The sequence below is a fragment of the Urocampus carinirostris genome, chromosome 13, assembly GCF_059441175.1.
Source record: "Urocampus carinirostris isolate Australia breed hairy pipefish chromosome 13, RoL_Ucar_1.0, whole genome shotgun sequence".
Classification (NCBI taxonomy): Eukaryota; Metazoa; Chordata; class Actinopteri; order Syngnathiformes; family Syngnathidae; genus Urocampus; species Urocampus carinirostris.
Window position 1 is genome coordinate 31,849,624 of NC_142361.1, and position 9,090 is coordinate 31,858,713.

Sequence of the window (9,090 nt, forward strand, 5' to 3'; positions counted from 1 at the left end):
AAGCCAGAGGCCGACGAGATCAATACCAATTGCCGGAGCAGATATCGGATAGATGGGGTCGATACCGGACAGGAGAGGACAGACAGGATTGATATCAAAACAGGATATCGAAATTAAACAGGACAAACTAAATGGGAACGAAACTGGAAACCTATATAAAGTAGGACAAAATAAACGGGAACAATACCGGACAGTATATACCAACAGGAAACAGGACCGAGTCAAAACCCACGTCTTGCGGGGCAGAGGTTCTTTGACAGACTGACAAAGGAAGAGTGAGAGCACTGAGCGTAAATAGAAGGGAAGACAATCTGTCAACGATCCGCATCTGGCGCCACACGGGCGGGACCTATTGGGCGTCATGGCAACCGTGACACAATCGATTTTTAATGTCAAACTGTTGACATGGATGACTACAGCACTTAACTGGATACTTTAAAAATACAGTGAAATGCAGAGTATTCTGACATACCAATGAAATGGCATAAATTGTCAGGACCAGAACAGAAACAGGACCCACTTGCGTAACGTTTACCAGTTTTATTAAGGGAACGGGGAAGGGCTGCGCCCACGATCCGGTGTTCGCTCTCGTACTCGGCTTGTGATCCAAACACGGAAGTGGATATTCCTTAGCGAGCAACGGCGGTGTCGGGAACGGACAAAAACGGGTCGGTACCCGGAACTGGAGAGCAAAAACGTGGTCGGGGTCAGGAAGTTATTCGTAAGCCAGAACGGGAGAGCAGACGTGATCGGGGTCGGAAACGAGTCGGTGAATCACATCGGTAATCATGACATAAATAACCTGAGATAAGAAGAAAAAAAACAAAAATTGATCCCAGTAACAGAATCACAGACGGTAACTAAATAAAAAACATCCGGAAAATAAATATTTATACATAACGTATACCTAATAAACTTTCGATGGCGTAACCCGATAAAATTCGGTAGTACCGGCTCGTATTTCTTCCTCCCCTTTGTTCTGAGTTTTTCCCAGCAATCAGTTTCTCCCACTGAATGCTCAACCTGTGATGTCCATCACAACCAGACAGAAGGGAAGCATGCACGTACCACACAGACGGAAAAATAATCTGTTTTTTTCTTGTGAATGAGCCTGATGGCCATCATAAACGGGTGGGGACCAAGGGGAAGACTTCCTATGGTATACACAGAAGCTGGTGACTGACATATGCCCAACCAGACTTTACTCAGTTGATGGAAAGACTATTGCAACATCAAATGTGTCTGCAACTAGCACTGGCTGCCATAACGGTCCCTTTATTTCATATAATTGAACTAAAAAGACAAAAAAAGATTACAAATTGTCTTATTTTTCACCTGCTTTTTGCTGCTGTTCATAGGACCACTTTATAATCAACAAGGTTTGATTATACCGAATATTCTGGATTATAAATCAGGTTTTTTTCACGGTTTGGCTGGGGAAGGATCTTACATTAGGCTTACCTTATGTATGTGTTTGAAATTATTGGTACATTACAGACGCTCATCTACTTACGAGCATTCGATTACACATTACACTCACCTGTGCCCGCTCGTTTGGCGCCATTGGTCCCCCCTCCTATTTAAGCTCAGTGCTCTCACTCGCCTGGGGTCAGTCCGTCAGCGAACCTCTGTTTTCACAAGGCAAGCATTTTTAACTCTGATTCCCGTCGGTCCCGTTTTGTCACCCGTTCTCCACTCGCTAGTTCCTGATTTCCCCGTTTGTCTCCTGCTACGACCCGGCTACCAACCTGTTTTTTCGTCCTACTAAGCTAGGACCTCCCGCCCTGGAAGATCCACTTCCGCATTCGGAACGCGCTGCGAACCCGTAGGCGGCTTGCTTCCCGCGTCCAGCGAGCACCGGATCGCTGGCACTGCCTTTCCTCTATATTTCAATAAACTTATGAGTAACGTCCTTCCTCCTGTTCTGGTTTTGACAACGTAAAACGGTAGTTCCAAGAAAATAAAAATCGAAAAATATCCGGAGATTGCTGTAAGTTAGATTTTGTATTGTGTGCACCAGGACATTACTGTAGTGCTTCTTTCCGCCGCTACTGGCGTGTGGCGCTGTGATAGGTCACCCAGCATCCACCCGGAAGAAAAAATCCACTTCCTCTTCCTAGTTCATGTGTAAACATTCTCCGGCGCGCTGAGAACTTTGACATTATTATTGTTTACTATCTCGTGCATCCATTCATTATGGTTAGTGTAAAGTGTAAATGAAAGTGGAATAAGAAAGCTTGATGCGGTTGAGAAAACGGTCAGAACGCTTTTTTTCTGCCACTTATTACCACGGAGGAGGACCTCTTGAAGCTTCTAAAAGTAGGTTAAACTCAACTTTATTCATCTTTCGAGAGGATATTATTTTATGAAATGTTTAGTACAAAACAATACAGGTTACAAGCCTTAAACATACTTATATAAAACCTAAAACATATAAAATATAACACTAAAGCAAATTACGATCAAATTCAATTCACGAACGATCGTCCGGAAGGGCAGCGTTATTTTCACACTGAATCACTAAAGGGCGCTCTCGTGTTAATTATTTCAACATTGGCAGTAAAAACAACCAAGATCTTGGAATTTATAAAGTACATTTCCACCAAAACACTTATACTCCAGTGCGACTTACAGTAATCCCTCGTTTATCGCAGGAGTTAGGTTCCGGACTGAATATCCTCAAAGTAGAATCCTTTATTTTATTTTATTTTTTTACAATTTTTACACAATTAAATATTTAGTTATACACTGAAACGAATTAATAAAGCCCTATTAACTCTCATGATTACTGATGCAGGGCACCTGAGTCTGCTCCGTTGGCACCAACAGCCATGGAACCTGGCTGTTGTACTCTTTTCAAACCTTCCTGAAAACACTCGTCAGATTGTCTGCTAACCTATGCTACACGCTAGGCAATCTTTTGTGACTCTACGACTCTATCCTGCCCTGTTTTCCGTCTGATTCCTGTCGCCGACCCCTTTTCTGGACCCGTTTATGTTTTTGCTCCTCCGCCCCGGCCATCGACCTGTTTTTTCCGCGTCCCCAGCCATCTGCTACCCATGACCGACGATCATCGGAGAGTGGATGCAAGTCCTTTCCTCCTTCTAAATAAAGCTGAGTAAAACGAATGCAATTGGGTCCCGTCTCCGTTCCTGGTCCTTGACATGAACAGGCTCAAGCATTTGTTTAAGAAGGTTGTTTTTTGTTCATGACTAACTACCAGGGTTGGGTAGGGTTACTTTAACTTGATTACTTTCAATTACTTTTGGATTACTCCAATACCAAATATGCTAATAAAAGACAAAAGAAACTAAATATGAATCAAATGACTAAATTTTGTGCAGGCTTGGGGAGTAACGGAATACATGGAACGGCAAAAATGATGTTGGATTTATTTTCATTTTGTTTCTGTCGCATTTGATGTTCGTTTTGCCGGAGATCAAAGAGATCAAAGCCATGAGAGAAAGCTTACCACGTGCTGTGAGTCATCATTTTATTCATAATTAGTTTCTTTTGTCTTTTATTAGCATATTTGGTATTGGAGTAATCCAAAAGTAATTGAAAGTAATCAAGTAACCCTACCCAACCCTGCTAACTACTGTACCGTTTACATAATAATAAGCGGTGTGGCTATTTGACCAATCAGAATGCGGAATACATTGCACGTTGCAAATCCGTAAAGTAGCGATCGTTGTCTCTCCCCCTCTGCAGCATTCACCCAGTAACTCCACTGTACCAGCTCAGGTCATGTCACACGAAAGGTAAACAAAACTGTGTGTTCCTTTTTATATTATTATATAATCATATGCATGTATATTCCATATAAATCACCGTTATAGCGAGGCATTACTGTATATATGTTTTTCCCTTTTTACCATAGTAGAAAAAAAAACATGAACAATCACTCATAATTATGCAGTTCCGAAAATATGGAAAAAACTCAAATGTAATGGATAATATGTTGTTGTAAGTTGCATCCATGCAATGTGACGTACATATAAACAGCAGTTTTAGTTCGACCTATGCGCCGCTAGCTATAACTCAATGTAATGAAAACCAGCTTTATTCGAATAAGCAAAAGGTGGGCTATCATCATCAATGAGGTAAACATCAGCAACCCCTGACGTGTTGTTTTGATGGATATCAGCTGTACGGAGGACTTCAGGTCCAAAAAACATCAGCATCTGCTGTAAATTATCTATTTTCACTAAATTGAATCACAATTAACAGGCTTCCCAAAGTCTGGAGTCCAGCAGGTTTTTCCAAGACCCGTGAGGGAGATCATCCGGGACTTCTGGAGAAACCTGATGTGACTCACGATTTTCAGGATGAAGACACAAACTACCCGACCCTGCGGGACTCCGGCATCGGTGGACCGGAAGCCTGCTCTAGTATTTTTAAATATGCTGACACTTTCTGGAAGAAGGATTAACAACATCCTTCAAGCACAGATCCTGGAATTCCTGACTTTCCGAATAGTTTTGCATCTGCTGTTGGACCAACGCCCACCATAAGGAAAGACGGATTAGGAAGGATGCCATTTTCTTTCTTCTTTTGCATAGTAACGGATGAAAGTGAGAAGACTAATAATGATAATTCTGCAGTGGACCCCCAACGAATGGCGTCACAATCTTGAAATGTTTTCAGTTTACAGTTCAGAATAAGATTTTTTTGGACCAAATTATTCAAATGCTCAAAACTTACCAAATTTAAACATTGCAGTGTATGCCTGTGACCGTGCGATTTGTCAGAACCCGAACTGACAGTGGACCCAGACGCGTAACATTTTCACACAACCTTTATTTTACAAGAACGGGGCAGTCATGCGCGGGAACACAAACGCCAGCGATTCGGCGATCGCTGGGCAGAAGAGATCGAAACCGGACAGGACAGGCGCGATTGATACCAGATACACGAGCAGATAACGCACAGGGCGGGACAGACGGGATCGATATTGGATACATGAGCAAGATACCAGACAGGACAGGATCGAAACCAGATACTCAATGGATGAGCATTATACCGGACAGGATGGGAGAGGCGGGATCGATACCGGTTACTGGAGACTGGAGCAAGATACCGGACAGGACGAGACAGACGGGATCTATACCGGATACTGGAGACTGGAGCAAGATACCGGACAGGACGAGACAGACTGGATCGATACCGGATAACGGAACAAGATACTACAGGATGAGACGGATGGATCGATACCGGATACTGGAGACTGGAGCAAGATACCGGACAGGACAAGACAGGCAGGATCGATACCGGATACTGGAGACTGGAGCAAGATACCGGACAGGACGAGACAGACTGGACTGATATCGGATAGTGGAGACTGGAGCACGATACCGGACAGGACGAGACAGACAGGATAGATACCGGATACTGGAGACTGGAGCAAGATACCGGACAGGACGAGACAGACAGGATCGATACTGGATTCTGGAGCAAGATACCGTACAGGACGAGACAGACGGGATAGATACCGGATACTGGAGACCGGAGCAAGATACCGGACAGAGCGAGACAGGCGGGATCGATACCGGATACTGGAGACTGGAGCAAGATACCAGAAAGGGCGAGACAGGCAGGATTTATACCGGATACTGGCGCAAGATACCGGGCAGGATGAGACGGACGGGATCGATACCGGAGAGAGTCAAATTACAAGTCTTGCAAATGCAAAGGTTCGTTGACGGACTGACAAGGAGTGAATGAGGGCACTGAGTTTAAATAGGAGGGAAGCCAATCAGGCAACGAGCAGCAGCTGGCGCCAAACGGGCAGGCTCAATTGAGGGCAATGGGCAACCGTGGCAGGACTCATGCTAGTCATATGTCTCTAATATGCTTGTCTGATGTCGGTCGATGTTTTATAAGATGCTGTTCTGCTATTGCTTTGCAATACGGGCTCTTTATGATGCCAATATGCTCTTGCTAAATTCCTTCCCACAATGCCTTTCTGTCTTTATTTAGTTCTGAATCTTCGTTCCTTTGTAAAGACTGTGTGTTGGTAATACAACAATTTATTTTTTCAAATCTATTCGCTGTGGGCCCCAAAGCCTGAAGCGATGCAAATCGTGATAACCTTAGAAATTAAGCTTGTGATTATTAAGATATAAGAAGAAGGCACACAATATGCCAACCCCTCTACGTATAATGGCTGTGACTAATCGATAAATGAAAGGAGGAAATTAAAGCAAGAAAATATTCTAAGGGCATGAAAATCCTGGCAGGGAGAAGTTTGAAATCAGTTTCATTTTTACTCAGCTATCATTGTCTCCTCCCCTCTGCAGCATTCACCCAGTAACTCCACTGTACCAGCTCAGGTCATGTCACACGAAAGGTAAACAAAACTGTATGTTCCTTTTTATATTATTATATAATCTTATGCATGTATATTCAATATAAATCATACTTACTATATACTATTTAGTTTTTCATGTTTTTATTTGAGGTTCTGCGGGTTCGGAATGCATAAGCTTTTTACAATAAGTTTTTTTCCAGCTCCAAAGGCAATTTCACTTGGCGATTTTTAACTTAGAACAGATTTATGTCGTATCCCGGTTTGCCTGAATTACTTGTCAGATTCTTTATTCATATTTACTCATCCAATTTTGACCATCACAAAGTTTTTCTTCCTCTTGAAATCAGTTTTGAATGCTTAATTGAAATTAATTTGTTTAAAAAAATTGTATTCCATCTAAATAAGCATTCATACCTTACATCAACAAAGTGGTGCATGAGGATTTCAAACCAAGTATGGTACGTTTGAGAGGCTTACCGACACATTTTATAGAACACCTGAATATTTACTACCATACATAAACTCAATTTAATGAGCAACTCATACACTTCAAGGTACAGAGTGGGGGTCTCTCATCCCCTGTGAACAAAATAGTATCAGAGTTTCTCACTCAAGGTCGGAACCACTCCGTAGCCAGATGAATTGGTCAGTTCTGTGTCATGGATCTGTTTCTCTTACAGAACATGACGTTAAAAAATTCGTAACTGCTTGATGGTCAAAATTGACTTTACATTTGATATCTTGGAAGCTACCTCTGAAATAACCAAGCTAACAAGGATCATTTCGACTCAGGTCTGGTTGGCCCAAATGGGCTTAGCTTTTCACTGCATACAGTGGAACCTCGGTTCTCGACCATAATCCGTTCCAGAACCCTGTTCGAAAACCGATTTGTTCGATCACTGCAAAAAAATTTCCCATTAAAAATAATGTAAATCGTTTTAACACCCTGAATGTTTACCTTGAATGTTTAACGTAAACATAAAGCTAACCCAGGCGAATCGTACGTTCGCGTTATCGTAATCTTCCGTACGAAAGATTACGCTAACATGAACGTGTAAAAATTAAAAAATCAGGTCGTTTACAAGTCATTTAGCACCAGGGTCTCCACAACAAGTGGTGAGTGGTTCATTGGAAAGGGGGCTACGTTCCAACACCCTGAATGTTGGGCTCCGTTCCAACACCCTGAATGTTTAACGTAAACATGAAGCTAACCCAGGCTAATCATACGTTCGTGTTATCGTAATCTTCCGTACGAAAGATTACGCTAACATGAACGTGTAAAAATTAAAAAAAAGGATACAGAAAAGAATTATGAATAGGATTTCTTACCTTTGTGGTGGTCAGCAGAAGGCGCAGGTGGACAGTAGAGCTATTATTTATTTCTTAAATTCAATAGTTGTACGCACTACTTTTCTTTTTTCACCTGTAGCAACTTTGCTGCTTGCACTGACTTTCTTCGGAGGCATAATTAGGGGTTAAAACACTTCGTACACCTATATTAAAAGCGAAAGCAAAACGAAGCACGTCCGCACGCGATAACAGTTGGTCACGAACAGAGCGATCTACACCTGTACGCCGCCCAGCATCGCACCCTAGCGTACGCACTCCCGCATTACCGGCGTTCGAACTCCGATTTTTTTGACCGAACAGCGAAGCAAGAATTTCTCAAAATTTTTGGTCGGACTCCGATTTGTTGGAACTGAGAGGCGTTCAAAAACTGAGGTTCCACTGTAATTAAATGGGCTAATATAGATGTTGGGTCCAAAACACTAAATATTTAAGTGATGTGAGTATTTTGGATACGTTTTTCTCCAAAGAGGAAAGCCAATCTTGGATTTTTTCCTTCTGTCGTGACAGTCCTGCACTCTTTCGCTTCCCCTTACCTTATTTGCTCACTCACTTCCTGGCTCTTATTTCAGCCCCACACCTGGTGTCCATTTGTCCTCCAATCGCACCTCTCCCTCTTCACTATTTAAACACTCTGTTTCCTTGGCTTGGTGCTAGTTTGTTGCCTATTTTTTTCATGTCCTAAGCCTTCTTGTAACAGTCTTGTTATCCCAATGTACCAAACCCTTACCTGCCCTTCTAGATTACAATTACGACTTGCTGAATTCTTGGACTGTCACGGTTGTTGCCTGCTGGATCACAGACCCCTCGCCTGAATCTTGGACCACAACTTCTGCCTCTGGTGTCGTTGATACTATTGGCTCGATACTTGACACCCCGTGTACCAAATCCTGTCCGAAATATAGATGACTGCACTAATATGTTTCTGCATTGTGCTTCTGCACCTCCTGATTGAGAACCTTACAGTCATTTGAACCCAGGCATGTGCATTTTGGCAAAAATTGTGATCAACCAATTAAATTCCAGCATGAAAAGGGGGGCTAAACTTTACCAACATACCTTCACAATGTTTTAAAATAACATTTTCATTTTGCGGATAATTCAGTGAACCAATGACAGAGAGAACAATTCAGGGAATAAAGATACTACTGCATTCCCTCAATTTTCACGGTTAATCTCTCCCTTAACCACCAGCATTAAGTTCATTTCCAGGATATTTTGATGCTGCAAAACACTCTGGACTTGTAGTGCACGTGTCAGGACCAGGACAGAAAACAGGAAGCAGAACCCACTCACGTAATGTTACTCACAGTTTATTGGGGAGAAGAGAAAGGAGCGCACACTCGAGCCGTAGATCGTTGGTCGCGGGGAGTAGATTGCTCGGAACGCAGAAGTGGTCGAAATCAAACAGATCGTGGCGAGAAGAAAACAGG